The following is a 23,827-nucleotide window of genomic DNA, read 5'->3' as shown; positions in this document are numbered from 1 at the left end:
TATTTCACCAGAGTCTTCAATTTAATAAATTATCTTATTGCTATAGGCGAGTGGATCTTGTATGTGGGAGAAACCAAGAGTGCTGAAAGAAGTTTTGCATGTACGACCATCTTTTCTTTCAGTTTTACGTGCTTTATGCTTTATGCTTTATCAGAGTGGGCAATCATAAATGACAACATAGAAGAGGAATAAAGAATCTTCTTTTTTTTGCCAATTACATAGCAAGCTAAAGGATAACATGCTAAAACAACATTGAATATTTGAGTAACACACAGTGAAAGTAAATATGAAGGAACAAGGCTTGATGTTAATATTAAAGATATTTTAAATGCCTTAAGCATAGAATAAAATATTCCAACACATTTGAACTTTGCAACTCACTCAAAAAATCATGTTTTTTGATCAATTTTGACATACAAAGGGTGGAGGGATATCAACATTGATCTCTTTGGTATCTAGAGGGAACTATGAATATGCAGACTATGGCAAAAGTATCAACAAAATAAACATGTCCAAGAATTAGGTATTCAATATTCTTTATCTGCAAGACAAAAACATACAGAACCCCTATAAGATCATATTGAACGCCCCAAAAACATTAAATCTAATTTTAATATAAAATGTTCTGTCTCTGAATTTAATATCAAAGTACGAAGTACATTTGTTCTTAATGAGAATAATTCTGTTTCACAAAAGATTCCATAAAGTTTACATTTGATTAATGTCTTAATTTTCTGTAAACTTCAGGAAGTCATAGTACAATTATTACATACATTAATGACCATTTTCAGTAAAATTCAAGCTAAGTTGTTTTTTTCTTCAACAGGTTTAGAAAGCCCTGCTTAGCTTTTGTGAATGATAACAATAAAACATTACAAATGTTTTTTCATAACAAAAAGCTATTTATACTGAAGTGTGATAAGCAGTTGAACTATAAAATTGATTATTCCCATTATATTTAAACAATATAGTTTTGGCAGACTGTAAAGAATGTACACATCCCAATACATGCAGTACTTAGCACAGTCATTATGAAGAAGTCAAATATTATCTGTAAATATAAAGTGGAAGAATTCCCTCACTCTCACACTAAAGTGCTCATTATCCTCTGTCACCTTAAGTTTTTTCTGTAGGGGTAAATCGTTTCTCCTCTATTTTATGTTGTGCAAAGTATTGCACACAAATGACCTCTTAGCACTATGTTGCAGCATAGAGATACTTATCAATAGAAGACAATGCATTTATTGAAATGGAGTCCTTTATTAAATGTTTTACAGCCATCAGCACCCTAAAATGTATAACTTGGGAAATGTTTGAAGAATTCAGAGTGTTTTCTTCTTTAATGTGCCACATATTCCAGTAAGTAAAGATTGCTTTGCCAAGCAGATACAAACAAAATGAAAAGTGCAGTGAAGTTTTTAATAACACTTAACCACTGAAAAAGTCAACGTAGTCAGCAGGATTTGAACCTGCGCGGGGAAACCCCAATGGATTTCTAGTCCATCGCCTTAACCACTCGGCCATGACTACATAGCTGGTAGCACTGAATTCAGTCACACAGATGGCTTTTGAGTGGATATGGGTAACACTCACTTTTGAATGATGACCAATATGAACCAAATAACCTTGAGAATATTTTCATAAAGAGAAATACATGACTTGTTTGTACACATTGTTTAAACAACATTATCTTTGTAAAATGTTGCTGCTATTGGGTTTTTGAACAATGACGAGAAATACTTTTTGTTAACCACATTCAATGTACAGTATGAAACAGATCTGAGGCAGAAAAAAAAGAAAAGGGGTTAAAAGGAGTAAAGAGAAAATGATCTAACTTGGATGTCAGAGATTAAAAGAGCAGATTTGGAGGACAATTGGGGCAACAAGAACATAGAAAAATTACAGGCATGTGCTCCAGTGGCGCAATCGGTTAGTGCGCGGTACTTATATGGCAGTACGTGCTAAGCTATGCCGAGGTTGTGAGTTCAAGCCTCACCTGGAACATATCCTTTTTTGTTTCATCAAGCAATAACATTGTTTGAATGTATACAATGTTAAATAAAAGGCCTATGGATGTAAATTGCTAAATGTAATCTTTTACATAAAAAACAACATTTCCTCATTTTCCTATTTGGCTTACATTGGAGCGAATGTAAAGCAGTCAAATACAATAGGTGTCTCAATGTGGGCAAGAAGATATTTGTAATTGATGATGTATGATTTAAAAACATTTTAAAAATGAGAGCTTTCCAAGCATATTCTTCCTTTTTTCAAACCAAAATACCCCAGTGGAGCCAATGCTACTCATTATTTGGGTCTAGAGGATACATATTTTTCCAGATTTATATATCCTAAAAAGGCTATCTTTAATGAGCACCCTGTCTATCTGTACTAAGTAAGGGTCAGCCTATCCCCCCTTCTTACCCCAACTATTCACCTCTCACATTTATATCTTGCTCACCATATGTAATCCACTTCTCACCTCTCTCATAATCTGTAGTTATTACATTTCCTCCACCTACCTCCTGAGAATGATTAATAAACAAATCTGAACTCAATACAAAACCCCAGTAAGAGTTAAAATTCACCCTAGCAAAGCCACATTCTACTCTTCAATCAAGCCAGAAATATTTTTTCAAACACAATTTGCATCTGAATGGCGGTGGTGGAACAAAAGCTTTCTACGTTTTGTTTTTAAATCCAAACAAGTATAAATCCCTCTTAAGAGTTAATCCTCACTGTAGCACAACCCCATGCTATTTCACCAGTCTTCAATTTAATAAATTATCTTTTTGCTATACAGCCGCAGCCCCTTTTATTCTCCAACATCTCCAACTTTTTTCGGGAATTTTTTCCGAATGCCACGCACTTCACCGCACTTCACCACGTTCATGCCGCATTCATACCGCTTTCATGTTGCATTCATGCCGGCGTCACCCGCGGTTTATGTTTTTCTACGTTTTTAAATCCAAACAAGTATAAATTCCACTTAAGAGTTAATCCTCACTGTAGCACAACCCCATGCTATTTCACCAGAGTCTTCAATTTAATAAATTATCTTATTGCTATTGGCGAGTGGATCTTGTATGTGGGAGAAACCAAGAGTGCTGAAAGAAGTTTTGCATGTACGACCATCTTTTCTTTCAGTTTTACGTGCTTTATGCATTATGCTTTATCAGAGTGGGCAATCATAAATGACAACATAGAAGAGGAATAAAGAATCTTCTTTTTTTTGCCAATTACATAGCAAGCTAAAGGATAACATGCTAAAACAACATTGAATATTTGAGTAACACACAGTGAAAGTAAATATGAAGGAACAAGGCTTGATGTTAATATTAAAGATATTTTAAATGCATTAAGCATAGAATAAAATATTCCAACACATTTGAACTTTGCAACTCACTCAAAAAATCATGTTTTTTGATCAATTTTGACATACAAAGGGTGGAGGGATATCAACATTGATCTCTTTGGTATCTAGAGGGAACTATGAATATGCAGACTATGGCAAAAGTATCAACAAAATAAACATGTCCAAGAATTAGGTATTCAATATTCTTTATCTGCAAGACAAAAACATACAGAACCCCTATAAGATCATATTGAACGCCCCAAAAACATTAAATCTGATTTTAATATAAAATGTTCTGTCTCTGAATTTAATATCAAAGTACGAAGTACATTTGTTCTTAATGAGAATAATTCTGTTTCACAAAAGATTCCATAAAGTTTACATTTGATTAATGTCTTAATTTTCTGTAAACTTCAGGAAGTCATAGTACAATTATTACATACATTAATGACCATTTTCAGTAAAATTCAAGCTAAGTTGTTTTTTTCTTCAACAGGTTTAGAAAGCCCTGCTTAGCTTTTGTGAATGATAACAATAAAACATTACAAATGTTTTTTCATAACAAAAAGCTATTTATACTGAAGTGTGATAAGCAGTTGAACTATAACATTGATTATTCCCATTATATTTAAACAATATAGTTTTGGCAGACTGTAAAGAATGTACACATCCCAATACATGCAGTACTTAGCACAGTCATTATGAAGAAGTCAAATATTATCTGTAAATATAAAGTGGAAGAATTCCCTCACTCTCACACTAAAGTGCTCATTATCCTCTGTCACCTTAAGTTTTTTCTGTAGGGGTAAATCGTTTCTCCTCTATTTTATGTTGTGCAAAGTATTGCACACAAATGACCTCTTAGCACTATGTTGCAGCATAGAGATACTTATCAATAGAAGACAATGCATTTATTGAAATGGAGTCCTTTATTAAATGTTTTACAGCCATCAGCACCCTAAAATGTATAACTTGGGAAATGTTTGAAGAATTCAGAGTGTTTTCTTCTTTAATGTGCCACATATTCCAGTAAGTAAAGATTGCTTTGCCAAGCAGATACAAACAAAATGAAAAGTGCAGTGAAGTTTTTAATAACACTTAACCACTGAAAAAGTCAACGTAGTCAGCAGGATTTGAACCTGCGCGGGGAAACCCCAATGGATTTCTAGTCCATCGCCTTAACCACTCGGCCATGACTACATAGCTGGTAGCACTGAATTCAGTCACACAGATGGCTTTTGAGTGGATATGGGTAACACTCACTTTTGAATGATGACCAATATGAACCAAATAACCTTGAGAATATTTTCATAAAGAGAAATACATGACTTGTTTGTACACATTGTTTAAACAACATTATCTTTGTAAAATGTTGCTGCTATTGGGTTTTTGAACAATGACGAGAAATACTTTTTGTTAACCACATTCAATGTACAGTATGAAACAGATCTGAGGCAGAAAAAAAAGAAAAGGGGTTAAAAGGAGTAAAGAGAAAATGATCTAACTTGGATGTCAGAGATTAAAAGAGCAGATTTGGAGGACAATTGGGGCAACAAGAACATAGAAAAATTACAGGTATGTGCTCCTGTGGCGCAATCGGTTAGCGCGCGGTACTTATATGGCAGTACGTGCTAAGCTATGCCGAGGTTGTGAGTTCAAGCCTCACCTGGAACATATCCTTTTTTGTTTCATCAAGCAATAGCATTGTTTGAATGTATACAATGTTAAATAAAAGGCCTATGGATGTAAATTGCTAAATGTAATCTTTTACATAAAAAACAACATTTCCTCATTTTCCTATTTGGCTTACATTGGAGCGATTGTAAAGCAGTCAAATACAATAGGTGTCTCAATGTGGGCAAGAAGATATTTTTAATTGATGATGTATGATTTAAATTTTTTTTAAAATGAGAGCTTTCCAAGCATATTCTTCCTTTTTTCAAACCAAAATACCCCAGTGGAGCCAATGCTACTCATTATTTGGGTCTAGAGGATACATATTTTTCCAGATTTATATATCCTAAAAAGGCTATCTTTAATGAACACCCTGTCTATCTGTACTAAGTAAGGGTCAGCCTATCCCCCCTTCTTACCCCAACTATTCACCTCTCACATTTATATCTTGCTCACCATATGTAATCCACATCTCACCTCTCTCATAATCTGTAGTTATTACATTTCCTCCACCTACCTCCTGAGAATGATTAATAAACAAATCTGAACTCAATACAAAACCCCAGTAAGAGTTAAAATTCACCCTAGCAAAGCCACATTCTACTTTTCAATCAAGCCAGAAATATTTTTTCAAACACAATTTGCATCTGAATGGCGGTGGTGGAACAAAAGCTTTCTACGTTTTGTTTTTAAATCCAAACAAGTATAAATCCCTCTTAAGAGTTAATCCTCACTGTAGCACAACCCCATGCTATTTCACCAGTCTTCAATTTAATAAATTATCTTTTTGCTATACAGCCGCAGCCCCTTTTATTCTCCAACATCTCCAACTTTTTTCGGGAATTTTTTCCGAATGCCACGCACTTCACCGCACTTCACCACGTTCATGCCGCATTCATACCGCTTTCATGTTGCATTCATGCCGGCGTCACCCGCGGTTTATGTTTTTCTACGTTTTTAAATCCAAACAAGTATAAATTCCACTTAAGAGTTAATCCTCACTGTAGCACAACCCCATGCTATTTCACCAGAGTCTTCAATTTAATAAATTATCTTATTGCTATAGGCGAGTGGATCTTGTATGTGGGAGAAACCAAGAGTGCTGAAAGAAGTTTTGCATGTACGACCATCTTTTCTTTCAGTTTTACGTGCTTTATGCTTTATGCTTTATCAGAGTGGGCAATCATAAATGACAACATAGAAGAGGAATAAAGAATCTTCTTTTTTTTGCCAATTACATAGCAAGCTAAAGGATAACGTGCTAAAACAACATTGAATATTTGAGTAACACACAGTGAAAGTAAATATGAAGGAACAAGGCTTGATGTTAATATTAAAGATATTTTAAATGCCTTAAGCATAGAATAAAATATTCCAACACATTTGAACTTTGCAACTCACTCAAAAAATCATGTTTTTTGATCAATTTTGACATACAAAGGGTGGAGGGATATCAACATTGATCTCTTTGGTATCTAGAGGGAACTATGAATATGCAGACTATGGCAAAAGTATCAACAAAATAAACATGTCCAAGAATTAGGTATTCAATATTCTTTATCTGCAAGACAAAAACATACAGAACCCCTATAAGATCATATTGAACGCCCCAAAAACATTAAATCTGATTTTAATATAAAATGTTCTGTCTCTGAATTTAATATGAAAGTACGAAGTACATTTGTTCTTAATGAGAATAATTCTGTTTCACAAAAGATTCCATAAAGTTTACATTTGATTAATGTCTTAATTTTCTGTAAACTTCAGGAAGTCATAGTACAATTATTACATACATTAATGACCATTTTCAGTAAAATTCAAGCTAAGTTGTTTTTTTCTTCAACAGGTTTAGAAAGCCCTGCTTAGCTTTTGTGAATGATAACAATAAAACATTACAAATGTTTTTTCATAACAAAAAGCTATTTATACTGAAGTGTGATAAGCAGTTGAACTATAACATTGATTATTCCCATTATATTTAAACAATATAGTTTTGGCAGACTGTAAAGAATGTACACATCCCAATACATGCAGTACTTAGCACAGTCATTATGAAGAAGTCAAATATTATCTGTAAATATAAAGTGGAAGAATTCCCTCACTCTCACACTAAAGTGCTCATTATCCTCTGTCACCTTAAGTTTTTTCTGTAGGGGTAAATCGTTTCTCCTCTATTTTATGTTGTGCAAAGTATTGCACACAAATGACCTCTTAGCACTATGTTGCAGCATAGAGATACTTATCAATAGAAGACAATGCATTTATTGAAATGGAGTCCTTTATTAAATGTTTTACAGCCATCAGTACCCTAAAATGTATAACTTGGGAAATGTTTGAAGAATTCAGAGTGTTTTCTTCTTTAATGTGCCACATATTCCAGTAAGTAAAGATTGCTTTGCCAAGCAGATACAAACAAAATGAAAAGTGCAGTGAAGTTTTTAATAACACTTAACCACTGAAAAAGTCAACGTAGTCAGCAGGATTTGAACCTGCGCGGGGAAACCCCAATGGATTTCTAGTCCATCGCCTTAACCACTCGGCCATGACTACATAGGTAGCACTGAATTCAGTCACACAGATGGCTTTTGAGTGGATATGGGTAACACTCACTTTTGAATGATGACCAATATGAACCAAATAACCTTGAGAATATTTTCATAAAGAGAAATACATGACTTGTTTGTACACATTGTTTAAACAACATTATCTTTGTAAAATGTTGCTGCTATTGGGTTTTTGAACAATGACGAGAAATACTTTTTGTTAACCACATTCAATGCACAGTATGAAACAGATCTGAGGCAGAAAAAAAAGAAAAGGGGTTAAAAGGAGTAAAGAGAAAATGATCTAACTTGGATGTCAGAGATTAAAAGAGCAGATTTGGAGGACAATTGGGGCAACAAGAACATAGAAAAATTACAGGCATGTGCTCCAGTGGCGCAATCGGTTAGCGCGCGGTACTTATATGGCAGTACGTGCTAAGCTATGCCGAGGTTGTGAGTTCAAGCCTCACCTGGAACATATCCTTTTTTGTTTCATCAAGCAATAGCATTGTTTGAATGTATACAATGTTAAATAAAAGGCCTATGGATGTAAATTGCTAAATGTAATCTTTTACATAAAAAACAACATTTCCTCATTTTCCTATTTGGCTTACATTGGAGCGATTGTAAAGCAGTCAAATACAATAGGTGTCTCAATGTGGGCAAGAAGATATTTTTAATTGATGATGTATGATTTAAATGTTTTTAAAAATGAGAGCTTTCCAAGCATATTCTTCCTTTTTTCAAACCAAAATACCCCAGTGGAGCCAATGCTACTCATTATTTGGGTCTAGAGGATACATATTTTTCCAGATTTATATATCCTAAAAAGGCTATCTTTAATGAGCACCCTGTCTATCTGTACTAAGTAAGGGTCAGCCTATCCCCCCTTCTTACCCCAACTATTCACCTCTCACATTTATATCTTGCTCACCATATGTAATCCACTTCTCACCTCTCTCATAATCTGTAGTTATTACATTTCCTCCACCTACCTCCTGAGAATGATTAATAAACAAATCTGAACTCAATACAAAACCCCAGTAAGAGTTAAAATTCACCCTAGCAAAGCCACATTCTACTTTTCAATCAAGCCAGAAATATTTTTTCAAACACAATTTGCATCTGAATGGCGGTGGTGGAACAAAAGCTTTCTACGTTTTGTTTTTAAATCCAAACAAGTATAAATCCCTCTTAAGAGTTAATCCTCACTGTAGCACAACCCCATGCTATTTCACCAGTCTTCAATTTAATAAATTATCTTTTTGCTATACAGCCGCAGCCCCTTTTATTCTCCAACATCTCCAACTTTTTTCGGGAATTTTTTCCGAATGCCACGCACTTCACCGCACTTCACCACGTTCATGCCGCATTCATACCGCTTTCATGTTGCATTCATGCCTGCGTCACCCACAGTTGATGTTTTTCTACGTTTTGTTTTTAAATCCAAACAAGTATAAATCCCTCTTAAGAGTTAATCCTCACTGTAGCACAACCCCATGCTATTTCACCAGTCTTCAATTTAATAAATTATCTTTTTGCTATACAGCCGCAGCCCCTTTTATTCTCCAACATCTCCAACTTTTTTCGGGAATTTTTTCCGAATGCCACGCACTTCACCGCACTTCACCACGTTCATGCCGCATTCATACCGCTTTCATGTTGCATTCATGCCGGCGTCACCCGCGGTTTATGTTTTTCTACGTTTTTAAATCCAAACAAGTATAAATTCCACTTAAGAGTTAATCCTCACTGTAGCACAACCCCATGCTATTTCACCAGAGTCTTCAATTTAATAAATTATCTTATTGCTATAGGCGAGTGGATCTTGTATGTGGGAGAAACCAAGAGTGCTGAAAGAAGTTTTGCATGTACGACCATCTTTTCTTTCAGTTTTACGTGCTTTATGCTTTATGCTTTATCAGAGTGGGCAATCATAAATGACAACATAGAAGAGGAATAAAGAATCTTCTTTTTTTTGCCAATTACATAGCAAGCTAAAGGATAACATGCTAAAACAACATTGAATATTTGAGTAACACACAGTGAAAGTAAATATGAAGGAACAAGGCTTGATGTTAATATTAAAGATATTTTAAATGCCTTAAGCATAGAATAAAATATTCCAACACATTTGAACTTTGCAACTCACTCAAAAAATCATGTTTTTTGATCAATTTTGACATACAAAGGGTGGAGGGATATCAACATTGATCTCTTTGGTATCTAGAGGGAACTATGAATATGCAGACTATGGCAAAAGTATCAACAAAATAAACATGTCCAAGAATTAGGTATTCAATATTCTTTATCTGCAAGACAAAAACATACAGAACCCCTATAAGATCATATTGAACGCCCCAAAAACATTAAATCTGATTTTAATATAAAATGTTCTGTCTCTGAATTTAATATGAAAGTACGAAGTACATTTGTTCTTAATGAGAATAATTCTGTTTCACAAAAGATTCCATAAAGTTTACATTTGATTAATGTCTTAATTTTCTGTAAACTTCAGGAAGTCATAGTACAATTATTACATACATTAATGACCATTTTCAGTAAAATTCAAGCTAAGTTGTTTTTTTCTTCAACAGGTTTAGAAAGCCCTGCTTAGCTTTTGTGAATGATAACAATAAAACATTACAAATGTTTTTTCATAACAAAAAGCTATTTATACTGAAGTGTGATAAGCAGTTGAACTATAACATTGATTATTCCCATTATATTTAAACAATATAGTTTTGGCTGACTGTAAAGAATGTACACATCCCAATACATGCAGTACTTAGCACAGTCATTATGAAGAAGTCAAATATTATCTGTAAATATAAAGTGGAAGAATTCCCTCAATCTCACACTAAAGTGCTCATTATCCTCTGTCACCTTAAGTTTTTTCTGTAGGGGTAAATCGTGTGCTCCAGTGGCGCAATCGGTTAGCGCGCGGTACTTATATGGCAGTACGTGCTAAGCTATGCGTTCAAGCCTCACCTGGAACATATCCTTTTTTGTTTCATCAAGCAATAGCATTGTTTGAATGTATACAATGTTAAATAAAAGGCCTATGGATGTAAATTGCTAAATGTAATCTTTTACATAAAAAACAACATTTCCTCATTTTCCTATTTGGCTTACATTGGAGCGAATGTAAAGCAGTCAAATACAATAGGTGTCTCAATGTGGGCAAGAAGATATTTGTAATTGATGATGTATGATTTAATTTTTTTTAAAAATGAGAGCTTTCCAAGCATATTCTTCCTTTTTTCAAACCAAAATACCCCAGTGGAGCCAATGCTACTCATTATTTGGGTCTAGAGGATACATATTTTTCCAGATTTATATATCCTAAAAAGGCTATCTTTAATGAGCACCCTGTCTATCTGTACTAAGTAAGGGTCAGCTTATCCCCCCTTCTTACCCCAACTATTCACCTCTCACATTTATATCTTGCTCACCATATGTAATCCACTTCTCACCTCTCTCATAATCTGTAGTTATTACATTTCCTCCACCTACCTCCTGAGAATGATTAATAAACAAATCTGAACTCAATACAAAACCCCAGTAAGAGTTAAAATTCACCCTAGCAAAGCCACATTCTACTTTTCAATCAAGCCAGAAATATTTTTTCAAACACAATTTGCATCTGAATGGCGGTGGTGGAACAAAAGCTTTCTACATTTTGTTTTTAAATCCAAACAAGTATAAATCCCTCTTAAGAGTTAATCCTCACTGTAGCACAACCCCATGCTATTTCACCAGTCTTCAATTTAATAAATTATCTTTTTGCTATACAGCCGCAGCCCCTTTTATTCTCCAACATCTCCAACTTTTTTCGGGAATTTTTTCCGAATGCCACGCACTTCACCGCACTTCACCACGTTCATGCCGCATTCATACCGCTTTCATGTTGCATTCATGCCGGCGTCACCCGCGGTTTATGTTTTTCTATGTTTTTAAATCCAAACAAGTATAAATTCCACTTAAGAGTTAATCCTCACTGTAGCACAACCCCATGGTATTTCACCAGAGTCTTCAATTTAATAAATTATCTTATTGCTATAGGCGAGTGGATCGTGTATGTGGGAGAAACCAAGAGTGCTGAAAGAAGTTTTGCATGTACGACCATCTTTTCTTTCAGTTTTACGTGCTTTATGCTTTATGCTTTATCAGAGTGGGCAATCATAAATGACAACATAGAAGAGGAATAAAGAATCTACTTTTTTTTGCCAATTACATAGCAAGCTAAAGGATAACATGCTAAAACAACATTGAATATTTGAGTAACACACAGTGAAAGTAAATATGAAGGAACAAGGCTTGATGTTAATATTAAAGATATTTTAAATGCCTTAAGCATAGAATAAAATATTCCAACACATTTGAACTTTGCAACTCACTCAAAAAAATCATGTTTTTTGATCAATTTTGACATACAAAGGGTGGAGGGATATCAACATTGATCTCTTTTTGGTATCTAGAGGGAACTATGAATATGCAGACTATGGCAAAAGTATCAACAAAATAAACATGTCCAAGAATTAGGTATTCAATATTCTTTATCTGCAAGACAAAAACATACAGAACCCCTATAAGATCATATTGAACGCCCCAAAAACATTAAATCTGATTTTAATATAAAATGTTCTGTCTCTGAATTTAATATGAAAGTACGAAGTACATTTGTTCTTAATGAGAATAATTCTGTTTCACAAAATATTCCATAAAGTTTACATTTGATTAATGTCTTAATTTTCTGTAAACTTCAGGAAGTCATAGTACAATTATTACATACATGTAGGGGTAAATCGTGTGCTCCAGTGGCGCAATCGGTTAGCGCGCGGTACTTATATGGCAGTACGTGCTAAGCTATGCCGAGGTTGTGAGTTCAAGCCTCATCTGGAACATATCCTTTTTTGTTTCATCAAGCAATAGCATTGTTTGAATGTATACAATGTTAAATAAAAGGCCTATGGATGTAAATTGCTAAATGTAATCTTTTACATAAAAAACAACATTTCCTCATTTTCCTATTTGGCTTACATTGGAGCGAATGTAAAGCAGTCAAATACAATAGGTGTCTCAATGTGGGCAAGAAGATATTTGTAATTGATGATGTATGATTTAATTTTTTTTAAAAATGAGAGCTTTCCAAGCATATTCTTCCTTTTTTCAAACCAAAATACCCCAGTGGAGCCAATGCTACTCATTATTTGGGTCTAGAGGATACATATTTTTCCAGATTTATATATCCTAAAAAGGCTATCTTTAATGAGCACCCTGTCTATCTGTACTAAGTAAGGGTCAGCTTATCCCCCCTTCTTACCCCAACTATTCACCTCTCACATTTATATCTTGCTCACCATATGTAATCCACTTCTCACCTCTCTCATAATCTGTAGTTATTACATTTCCTCCACCTACCTCCTGAGAATGATTAATAAACAAATCTGAACTCAATACAAAACCCCAGTAAGAGTTAAAATTCACCCTAGCAAAGCCACATTCTACTTTTCAATCAAGCCAGAAATATTTTTTCAAACACAATTTGCATCTGAATGGCGGTGGTGGAACAAAAGCTTTCTACATTTTGTTTTTAAATCCAAACAAGTATAAATCCCTCTTAAGAGTTAATCCTCACTGTAGCACAACCCCATGCTATTTCACCAGTCTTCAATTTAATAAATTATCTTTTTGCTATACAGCCGCAGCCCCTTTTATTCTCCAACATCTCCAACTTTTTTCGGGAATTTTTTCCGAATGCCACGCACTTCACCGCACTTCACCACGTTCATGCCGCATTCATACCGCTTTCATGTTGCATTCATGCCGGCGTCACCCGCGGTTTATGTTTTTCTATGTTTTTAAATCCAAACAAGTATAAATTCCACTTAAGAGTTAATCCTCACTGTAGCACAACCCCATGGTATTTCACCAGAGTCTTCAATTTAATAAATTATCTTATTGCTATAGGCGAGTGGATCGTGTATGTGGGAGAAACCAAGAGTGCTGAAAGAAGTTTTGCATGTACGACCATCTTTTCTTTCAGTTTTACGTGCTTTATGCTTTATGCTTTATCAGAGTGGGCAATCATAAATGACAACATAGAAGAGGAATAAAGAATCTTCTTTTTTTTGCCAATTACATAGCAAGCTAAAGGATAACATGCTAAAACAACATTGAATATTTGAGTAACACACAGTGAAAGTAAATATGAAGGAACAAGGCTTGATGTTAATATTAAAGATATTTTAAATGCCTTAAGCATAGAATAAAATATTCCAACACATTTGAACTTTGCAACTCACTCAAAAAAATCATGTTTTTTGATCAATTTTGACATACAAAGGGTGGAGGGATATCAACATTGATCTCTTTTTGGTATCTAGAGGGAACTATGAATATGCAGACTATGGCAAAAGTATCAACAAAATAAACATGTCCAAGAATTAGGTATTCAATATTCTTTATCTGCAAGACAAAAACATACAGAACCCCTATAAGATCATATTGAACGCCCCAAAAACATTAAATCTGATTTTAATATAAAATGTTCTGTCTCTGAATTTAATATGAAAGTACGAAGTACATTTGTTCTTAATGAGAATAATTCTGTTTCACAAAATATTCCATAAAGTTTACATTTGATTAATGTCTTAATTTTCTGTAAACTTCAGGAAGTCATAGTACAATTATTACATACATTAATGACCATTTTCAGTAAAATTCAAGCTAAGTTGTTTTTTTCTTCAACAGGTTTAGAAATCCCTGCTTAGCTTTTGTGAATGAAAACAATAAAACATTACAAATGTTTTTTCATAACAAAAAGCTATTTGTGCTGAAGTGTGATAAGCAGTTGAACTATAACATTGATTATTCCCATTATATTTAAACAATATAGTTTTGGCAGACTGTAAAGAATGTACACATCCCAATACATGCAGTACTTAGCACAGTCATTATGAAGAAGTCAAATATTATCTGTAAATATAAAGTGGAAGAATTCCCTCACTCTCACACTAAAGTGCTCATTATCCTCTGTCACCTTAAGTTTTTTCTGTAGGGGTAAATCGTTTCTCCTCTATTTTATGTTGTGCAAAGTATTGCACACAAATGACCTCTTAGCACTATGTTGCAGCATAGAGATACTTATCAATAGAAGACAATGCATTTATTGAAATGGAGTCCTTTATTAAATGTTTTACAGCCATCAGCACCCTAAAATGTATAACTTGGGAAATGTTTGAAGAATTCAGAGTGTTTTCTTCTTTAATGTGCCACATATTCCAGTAAGTAAAGATTGCTTTGCCAAGCAGATACAAACAAAATGAAAAGTGCAGTGAAGTTTTTAATAACACTTAACCACTGAAAAAGTCAACGTAGTCAGCAGGATTTGAACCTGCGCGGGGAAACCCCAATGGATTTCTAGTCCATCGCCTTAACCACTCGGCCATGACTACATAGCTGGTAGCACTGAATTCAGTCACACAGATGGCTTTTGAGTGGATATGGGTAACACTCACTTTTGAATGATGACCAATATGAACCAAATAACCTTGAGAATATTTTCATAAAGAGAAATACATGACTTGTTTGTACACATTGTTTAAACAACATTATCTTTGTAAAATGTTGCTGCTATTGGGTTTTTGAACAATGACGAGAAATACTTTTTGTTAACCACATTCAATGTACTGTATGAAACAGATCTGAGGCAGAAAAAAAAGAAAAGGGGTTAAAAGGAGTAAAGAGAAAATGATCTAACTTGGATGTCAGAGATTAAAAGAGCAGATTTGGAGGACAATTGGGGCAACAAGAACATAGAAAAATTACAGGCATGTGCTCCAGTGGCGCAATCGGTTAGCGCGCGGTACTTATATGGCAGTACGTGCTAAGCTATGCCGAGGTTGTGAGTTCAAGCCTCACCTGGAACATATCCTTTTTTGTTTCATCAAGCAATAGCATTGTTTGAATGTATACAATGTTAAATAAAAGGCCTATGGATGTAAATTGCTAAATGTAATCTTTTACATAAAAAACAACATTTCCTCATTTTCCTATTTGGCTTACATTGGAGCGAATGTAAAGCAGTCAAATACAATAGGTGTCTCAATGTGGGCAAGAAGATATTTGTAATTGATGATGTATGATTTAAAAACATTTTAAAAATGAGAGCTTTCCAAGCATATTCTTCCTTTTTTCAAACCAAAATACCCCAGTGGAGCCAATGCTACTCATTATTTGGGTCTAGAGGATACATATTTTTCCAGATTTATATATCCTAAAAAGGCTATCTTTAATGAGCACCCTGTCTATCTGTACTAAGTAAGGGTCAGCCTATCCCCCCTTCTTACCCCAACTATTCACCTCTCACATTTATATCTTGCTCACCATATGTAATCCACTTCTCACCTCTCTCATAATCTGTAGTTATTACATTTCCTCCACCTACCTCCTGAGAATGATTAATAAACAAATCTGAACTCAATACAAAACCCCAGTAAGAGTTAAAATTCACCCTAGCAAAGCCACATTCTACTTTTCAATCAAGCCAGAAATATTTTTTCAAACACAATTTGCATCTGAATGGCGGTGGTGGAACAAAAGCTTTCTACGTTTTGTTTTTAAATCCAAACAAGTATAAATCCCTCTTAAGAGTTAATCCTCACTGTAGCACAACCCCATGCTATTTCACCAGTCTTCAATTTAATAAATTATCTTTTTGCTATACAGCCGCAGCCCCTTTTATTCCCCAACATCTCCAACTTTTTTCGGGAATTTTTTCCGAATGCCACGCACTTCACCGCACTTCACCACGTTCATGCCGCATTCATACCGCTTTCATGTTGCATTCATGCCTGCGTCACCCGCAGTTGATGTTTTTCTACGTTTTGTTTTTAAATCCAAACAAGTATAAATCCCTCTTAAGAGTTAATCCTCACTGTAGCACAACCCCATGCTATTTCACCAGTCTTCAATTTAATAAATTATCTTTTTGCTATACAGCCGCAGCCCCTTTTATTCTCCAACATCTCCAACTTTTTTCGGGAATTTTTTGCGAATGCCACGCACTTCACCGCACTTCACCACGTTCATGCCGCATTCATACCGCTTTCATGTTGCATTCATGCCGGCGTCACCCGCGGTTTATGTTTTTCTACGTTTTTAAATCCAAACAAGTATAAATTCCACTTAAGAGTTAATCCTCACTGTAGCACAACCCCATGGTATTTCACCAGAGTCTTCAATTTAATAAATTATCTTATTGCTATAGGCGAGTGGATCGTGTATGTTGGAGAAACCAAGAGTGCTGAAAGAAGTTTTGCATGTACGACCATCTTTTCTTTCAGTTTTACGTGCTTTATGCTTTATGCTTTATCAGAGTGGGCAATCATAAATGACAACATAGAAGAGGAATAAAGAATCTTCTTTTTTTTGCCAATTACATAGCAAGCTAAAGGATAACATGCTAAAACAACATTGAATATTTGAGTAACACACAGTGAAAGTAAATATGAAGGAACAAGGCTTGATGTTAATATTAAAGATATTTTAAATGCCTTAAGCATAGAATAAAATATTCCAACACATTTGAACTTTGCAACTCACTCAAAAAATCATGTTTTTTGATCAATTTTGACATACAAAGGGTGGAGGGATATCAACATTGATCTCTTTGGTATCTAGAGGGAACTATGAATATGCAGACTATGGCAAAAGTATCAACAAAATAAACATGTCCAAGAATTAGGTATTCAATATTCTTTATCTGCAAGACAAAAACATACAGAACCCCTATAAGATCATATTGAACGCCCCAAAAACATTAAATCTGATTTTAATATAAAATGTTCTGTCTCTGAATTTAATATCAAAGTACGAAGTACATTTGTTCTTAATGAGAATAATTCTGTTTCACAAAAGATTCCATAAAGTTTACATTTGATTAATGTCTTAATTTTCTGTAAACTTCAGGAAGTCATAGTACAATTATTACATACATTAATGACCATTTTCAGTAAAATTCAAGCTAAGTTGTTTTTTTCTTCAACAGGTTTAGAAAGCCCTGCTTAGCTTTTGTGAATGATAACAATAAAACATTACAAATGTTTTTTCATAACAAAAAGCTATTTATACTGAAGTGTGATAAGCAGTTGAACTATAAAATTGATTATTCCCATTATATTTAAACAATATAGTTTTGGCAGACTGTAAAGAATGTACACATCCCAATACATGCAGTACTTAGCACAGTCATTATGAAGAAGTCAAATATTATCTGTAAATATAAAGTGGAAGAATTCCCTCACTCTCACACTAAAGTGCTCATTATCCTCTGTCACCTTAAGTTTTTTCTGTAGGGGTAAATCGTTTCTCCTCTATTTTATGTTGTGCAAAGTATTGCACACAAATGACCTCTTAGCACTATGTTGCAGCATAGAGATACTTATCAATAGAAGACAATGCATTTATTGAAATGGAGTCCTTTATTAAATGTTTTACAGCCATCAGCACCCTAAAATGTATAACTTGGGAAATGTTTGAAGAATTCAGAGTGTTTTCTTCTTTAATGTGCCACATATTCCAGTAAGTAAAGATTGCTTTGCCAAGCAGATACAAACAAAATGAAAAGTGCAGTGAAGTTTTTAATAACACTTAACCACTGAAAAAGTCAACGTAGTCAGCAGGATTTGAACCTGCGCGGGGAAACCCCAATGGATTTCTAGTCCATCGCCTTAACCACTCGGCCATGACTACATAGCTGGTAGCACTGAATTCAGTCACACAGATGGCTTTTGAGTGGATATGGGTAACACTCACTTTTGAATGATGACCAATATGAACCAAATAACCTTGAGAATATTTTCATAAAGAGAAATACATGACTTGTTTGTACACATTGTTTAAACAACATTATCTTTGTAAAATGTTGCTGCTATTGGGTTTTTGAACAATGACGAGAAATACTTTTTGTTAACCACATTCAATGTACAGTATGAAACAGATCTGAGGCAGAAAAAAAAGAAAAGGGGTTAAAAGGAGTAAAGAGAAAATGATCTAACTTGGATGTCAGAGATTAAAAGAGCAGATTTGGAGGACAATTGGGGCAACAAGAACATAGAAAAATTACAGGCATGTGCTCCAGTGGCGCAATCGGTTAGCGCGCGGTACTTATATGGCAGTACGTGCTAAGCTATGCCGAGGTTGTGAGTTCAAGCCTCACCTGGAACATATCCTTTTTTGTTTCATCAAGCAATAACATTGTTTGAATGTATACAATGTTAAATAAAAGGCCTATGGATGTAAATTGCTAAATGTAATCTTTTACATAAAAAACAACATTTCCTCATTTTCCTATTTGGCTTACATTGGAGCGAATGTAATGCAGTCAAATACAATAGGTGTCTCAATGTGGGCAAGAAGATATTTGTAATTGATGATGTATGATTTAAAAATTTTTTTAAATGAGAGCTTTCCAAGCATATTCTTCCTTTTTTCAAACCAAAATACCCCAGTGGAGCCAATGCTACTCATTATTTGGGTCTAGAGGATACATATTTTTCCAGATTTATATATCCTAAAAAGGCTATCTTTAATGAGCACCCTGTCTATCTGTACTAAGTAAGGGTCAGCCTATCCCCCCTTCTTACCCCAACTATTCACCTCTCACATTTATATCTTGCTCACCATATGTAATCCACTTCTCACCTCTCTCATAATCTGTAGTTATTACATTTCCTCCACCTACCTCCTGAGAATGATTAATAAACAAATCTGAACTCAATACAAAACCCCAGTAAGAGTTAAAATTCACCCTAGCAAAGCCACATTCTACTTTTCAATCAAGCCAGAAATATTTTTTCAAACACAATTTGCATCTGAATGGCGGTGGTGGAACAAAAGCTTTCTACGTTTTGTTTTTAAATCCAAACAAGTATAAATCCCTCTTAAGAGTTAATCCTCACTGTAGCACAACCCCATGCTATTTCACCAGTCTTCAATTTAATAAATTATCTTTTTGCTATACAGCCGCAGCCCCTTTTATTCTCCAACATCTCCAACTTTTTCGGGAATTTTTTCCGAATGCCACGCACTTCACCGCACTTCACCACGTTCATGCCGCATTCATACCGCTTTCATGTTGCATTCATGCCGGCGTCACCCGCGGTTTATGTTTTTCTACGTTTTTAAATCCAAACAAGTATAAATTCCACTTAAGAGTTAATCCTCACTGTAGCACAACCCCATGCTATTTCACCAGAGTCTTCAATTTAATAAATTATCTTATTGCTATAGGCGAGTGGATCTTGTATGTGGGAGAAACCAAGAGTGCTGAAAGAAGTTTTGCATGTACGACCATCTTTTCTTTCAGTTTTACGTGCTTTATGCTTTATGCTTTATCAGAGTGGGCAATCATAAATGACAACATAGAAGAGGAATAAAGAATCTTCTTTTTTTTGCCAATTACATAGCAAGCTAAAGGATAACATGCTAAAACAACATTGAATATTTGAGTAACACACAGTGAAAGTAAATATGAAGGAACAAGGCTTGATGTTAATATTAAAGATATTTTAAATGCCTTAAGCATAGAATAAAATATTCCAACACATTTGAACTTTGCAACTCACTCAAAAAATCATGTTTTTTGATCAATTTTGACATACAAAGGGTGGAGGGATATCAACATTGATCTCTTTGGTATCTAGAGGGAACTATGAATATGCAGACTATGGCAAAAGTATCAACAAAATAAACATGTCCAAGAATTAGGTATTCAATATTCTTTATCTGCAAGACAAAAACATACAGAACCCCTATAAGATCATATTGAACGCCCCAAAAACATTAAATCTGATTTTAATATAAAATGTTCTGTCTCTGAATTTAATATCAAAGTACGAAGTACATTTGTTCTTAATGAGAATAATTCTGTTTCACAAAAGATTCCATAAAGTTTACATTTGATTAATGTCTTAATTTTCTGTAAACTTCAGGAAGTCATAGTACAATTATTACATACATTAATGACCATTTTCAGTAAAATTCAAGCTAAGTTGTTTTTTTCTTCAACAGGTTTAGAAAGCCCTGCTTAGCTTTTGTGAATGATAACAATAAAACATTACAAATGTTTTTTCATAACAAAAAGCTATTTATACTGAAGTGTGATAAGCAGTTGAACTATAAAATTGATTATTCCCATTATATTTAAACAATATAGTTTTGGCAGACTGTAAAGAATGTACACATCCCAATACATGCAGTACTTAGCACAGTCATTATGAAGAAGTCAAATATTATCTGTAAATATAAAGTGGAAGAATTCCCTCACTCTCACACTAAAGTGCTCATTATCCTCTGTCACCTTAAGTTTTTTCTGTAGGGGTAAATCGTTTCTCCTCTATTTTATGTTGTGCAAAGTATTGCACACAAATGACCTCTTAGCACTATGTTGCAGCATAGAGATACTTATCAATAGAAGACAATGCATTTATTGAAATGGAGTCCTTTATTAAATGTTTTACAGCCATCAGCACCCTAAAATGTATAACTTGGGAAATGTTTGAAGAATTCAGAGTGTTTTCTTCTTTAATGTGCCACATATTCCAGTAAGTAAAGATTGCTTTGCCAAGCAGATACAAACAAAATGAAAAGTGCAGTGAAGTTTTTAATAACACTTAACCACTGAAAAAGTCAACGTAGTCAGCAGGATTTGAACCTGCGCGGGGAAACCCCAATGGATTTCTAGTCCATCGCCTTAACCACTCGGCCATGACTACATAGCTGGTAGCACTGAATTCAGTCACACAGATGGCTTTTGAGTGGATATGGGTAACACTCACTTTTGAATGATGACCAATATGAACCAAATAACCTTGAGAATATTTTCATAAAGAGAAATACATGACTTGTTTGTACACATTGTTTAAACAACATTATCTTTGTAAAATGTTGCTGCTATTGGGTTTTTGAACAATGACGAGAAATACTTTTTGTTAACCACATTCAATGTACAGTATGAAACAGATCTGAGGCAGAAAAAAAAGAAAAGGGGTTAAAAGGAGTAAAGAGAAAATGATCTAACTTGGATGTCAGAGATTAAAAGAGCAGATTTGGAGGACAATTGGGGCAACAAGAACATAGAAAAATTACAGGCATGTGCTCCAGTGGCGCAATCGGTTAGCGCGCGGTACTTATATGGCAGTACGTGCTAAGCTATGCCGAGGTTGTGAGTTCAAGCCTCACCTGGAACATATCCTTTTTTGTTTCATCAAGCAATAACATTGTTTGAATGTATACAATGTTAAATAAAAGGCCTATGGATGTAAATTGCTAAATGTAATCTTTTACATAAAAAACAACATTTCCTCATTTTCCTATTTGGCTTACATTGGAGCGAATGTAATGCAGTCAAATACAATAGGTGTCTCAATGTGGGCAAGAAGATATTTGTAATTGATGATGTATGATTTAAATTTTTTTTTAAATGAGAGCTTTCCAAGCATATTCTTCCTTTTTTCAAACCAAAATACCCCAGTGGAGCCAATGCTACTCATTATTTGGGTCTAGAGGATACATATTTTTCCAGATTTATATATCCTAAAAAGGCTATCTTTAATGAGCACCCTGTCTATCTGTACTAAGTAAGGGTCAGCCTATCCCCCCTTCTTACCCCAACTATTCACCTCTCACATTTATATCTTGCTCACCATATGTAATCCACTTCTCACCTCTCTCATAATCTGTAGTTATTACATTTCCTCCACCTACCTCCTGAGAATGATTAATAAACAAATCTGAACTCAATACAAAACCCCAGTAAGAGTTAAAATTCACCCTAGCAAAGCCACATTCTACTTTTCAATCAAGCCAGAAATATTTTTTCAAACACAATTTGCATCTGAATGGCGGTGGTGGAACAAAAGCTTTCTACGTTTTGTTTTTAAATCCAAACAAGTATAAATCCCTCTTAAGAGTTAATCCTCACTGTAGCACAACCCCATGCTATTTCACCAGTCTTCAATTTAATAAATTATCTTTTTGCTATACAGCCACAGCCCCTTTTATTCTCCAACATCTCCAACTTTTTTCGGGAATTTTTTCCGAATGCCACGCACTTCACCGCACTTCACCACGTTCATGCCGCATTCATACCGCTTTCATGTTGCATTCATGCCGGCGTCACCCGCGGTTTATGTTTTTCTACGTTTTTAAATCCAAACAAGTATAAATTCCACTTAAGAGTTAATCCTCACTGTAGCACAACCCCATGCTATTTCACCAGAGTCTTCAATTTAATAAATTATCTTATTGCTATAGGCGAGTGGATCTTGTATGTGGGAGAAACCAAGAGTGCTGAAAGAAGTTTTGCATGTACGACCATCTTTTCTTTCAGTTTTACGTGCTTTATGCTTTATGCTTTATCAGAGTGGGCAATCATAAATGACAACATAGAAGAGGAATAAAGAATCTTCTTTTTTTTGCCAATTACATAGCAAGCTAAAGGATAACATGCTAAAACAACATTGAATATTTGAGTAACACACAGTGAAAGTAAATATGAAGGAACAAGGCTTGATGTTAATATTAAAGATATTTTAAATGCCTTAAGCATAGAATAAAATATTCCAACACATTTGAACTTTGCAACTCACTCAAAAAAATCATGTATTTTGATCAATTTTGACATACAAAGGGTGGAGGGATATCAACATTGATCTCTTTGGTATCTAGAGGGAACTATGAATATGCAGACTATGGCAAAAGTATCAACAAAATAAACATGTCCAAGAATTAGGTATTCAATATTCTTTATCTGCAAGACAAAAACATACAGAACCCCTATAAGATCATATTGAACGCCCCAAAAACATTAAATCTGATTTTAATATAAAATGTTCTGTCTCTGAATTTAATATCAAAGTACGAAGTACATTTGTTCTTAATGAGAATAATTTTGTTTCACAAAAGATTCCATAAAGTTTACATTTGATTAATGTCTTAATTTTCTGTAAACTTCAGGAAGTCATAGTACAATTATTACATACATTAATGACCATTTTCAGTAAAATTCAAGCTAAGTTGTTTTTTTCTTCAACAGGTTTAGAAAGCCCTGCTTAGCTTTTGTGAATGATAACAATAAAACATTACAAATGTTTTTTCATAACAAAAAGCTATTTATACTGAAGTGTGATAAGCAGTTGAACTATAACATTGATTATTCCCATTATATTTAAACAATATAGTTTTGGCA

General features: G+C 34.3%; 13 non-coding genes across 13 annotated transcripts; 7 read left to right on the top strand and 6 right to left on the bottom strand.

Moving 5' to 3' along the window:
- Positions 1 to 1,448: 1,448 nt before the first annotated feature.
- TRNAS-AGA (transfer RNA serine (anticodon AGA)) lies at positions 1,449 to 1,530 on the bottom strand. The gene has a single exon. It is a non-coding gene; the product is annotated as a tRNA-Ser (tRNA).
- A 381-nt stretch (positions 1,531 to 1,911) lies between these two features.
- TRNAI-UAU (transfer RNA isoleucine (anticodon UAU)) lies at positions 1,912 to 2,004 on the top strand. The gene is given in 2 exon segments: positions 1,912 to 1,949; positions 1,969 to 2,004. It is a non-coding gene; the product is annotated as a tRNA-Ile (tRNA).
- A 2,469-nt stretch (positions 2,005 to 4,473) lies between these two features.
- TRNAS-AGA (transfer RNA serine (anticodon AGA)) lies at positions 4,474 to 4,555 on the bottom strand. Its single transcript has one exon. It is a non-coding gene; the product is annotated as a tRNA-Ser (tRNA).
- Positions 4,556 to 4,936: 381 nt separating this feature from the next.
- TRNAI-UAU (transfer RNA isoleucine (anticodon UAU)) lies at positions 4,937 to 5,029 on the top strand. Its single transcript is given in 2 exon segments — positions 4,937 to 4,974; positions 4,994 to 5,029. It is a non-coding gene; the product is annotated as a tRNA-Ile (tRNA).
- A 2,468-nt stretch (positions 5,030 to 7,497) lies between these two features.
- On the bottom strand, positions 7,498 to 7,579 carry TRNAS-AGA (transfer RNA serine (anticodon AGA)). The gene has a single exon. It is a non-coding gene; the product is annotated as a tRNA-Ser (tRNA).
- Positions 7,580 to 7,957: 378 nt separating this feature from the next.
- Positions 7,958 to 8,050, top strand: TRNAI-UAU (transfer RNA isoleucine (anticodon UAU)). Its single transcript is given in 2 exon segments — positions 7,958 to 7,995; positions 8,015 to 8,050. It is a non-coding gene; the product is annotated as a tRNA-Ile (tRNA).
- A 4,336-nt stretch (positions 8,051 to 12,386) lies between these two features.
- TRNAI-UAU (transfer RNA isoleucine (anticodon UAU)) lies at positions 12,387 to 12,479 on the top strand. The gene is given in 2 exon segments: positions 12,387 to 12,424; positions 12,444 to 12,479. It is a non-coding gene; the product is annotated as a tRNA-Ile (tRNA).
- A 2,471-nt stretch (positions 12,480 to 14,950) lies between these two features.
- TRNAS-AGA (transfer RNA serine (anticodon AGA)) lies at positions 14,951 to 15,032 on the bottom strand. The gene has a single exon. It is a non-coding gene; the product is annotated as a tRNA-Ser (tRNA).
- Positions 15,033 to 15,413: 381 nt separating this feature from the next.
- On the top strand, positions 15,414 to 15,506 carry TRNAI-UAU (transfer RNA isoleucine (anticodon UAU)). The gene is given in 2 exon segments: positions 15,414 to 15,451; positions 15,471 to 15,506. It is a non-coding gene; the product is annotated as a tRNA-Ile (tRNA).
- A 2,742-nt stretch (positions 15,507 to 18,248) lies between these two features.
- TRNAS-AGA (transfer RNA serine (anticodon AGA)) lies at positions 18,249 to 18,330 on the bottom strand. The gene has a single exon. It is a non-coding gene; the product is annotated as a tRNA-Ser (tRNA).
- Positions 18,331 to 18,711: 381 nt separating this feature from the next.
- On the top strand, positions 18,712 to 18,804 carry TRNAI-UAU (transfer RNA isoleucine (anticodon UAU)). Its single transcript is given in 2 exon segments — positions 18,712 to 18,749; positions 18,769 to 18,804. It is a non-coding gene; the product is annotated as a tRNA-Ile (tRNA).
- A 2,467-nt stretch (positions 18,805 to 21,271) lies between these two features.
- Positions 21,272 to 21,353, bottom strand: TRNAS-AGA (transfer RNA serine (anticodon AGA)). Its single transcript has one exon. It is a non-coding gene; the product is annotated as a tRNA-Ser (tRNA).
- Positions 21,354 to 21,734: 381 nt separating this feature from the next.
- TRNAI-UAU (transfer RNA isoleucine (anticodon UAU)) lies at positions 21,735 to 21,827 on the top strand. Its single transcript is given in 2 exon segments — positions 21,735 to 21,772; positions 21,792 to 21,827. It is a non-coding gene; the product is annotated as a tRNA-Ile (tRNA).
- Positions 21,828 to 23,827: the final 2,000 nt, after the last annotated feature.

This window comes from Ascaphus truei, chromosome 15 (genome assembly GCF_040206685.1).
Source record: "Ascaphus truei isolate aAscTru1 chromosome 15, aAscTru1.hap1, whole genome shotgun sequence".
Classification (NCBI taxonomy): domain Eukaryota; kingdom Metazoa; phylum Chordata; class Amphibia; order Anura; family Ascaphidae; genus Ascaphus; species Ascaphus truei.
Note: the sequence above shows the minus strand (reverse complement) of the source record. Positions and strands in the feature narration are given on the sequence as shown.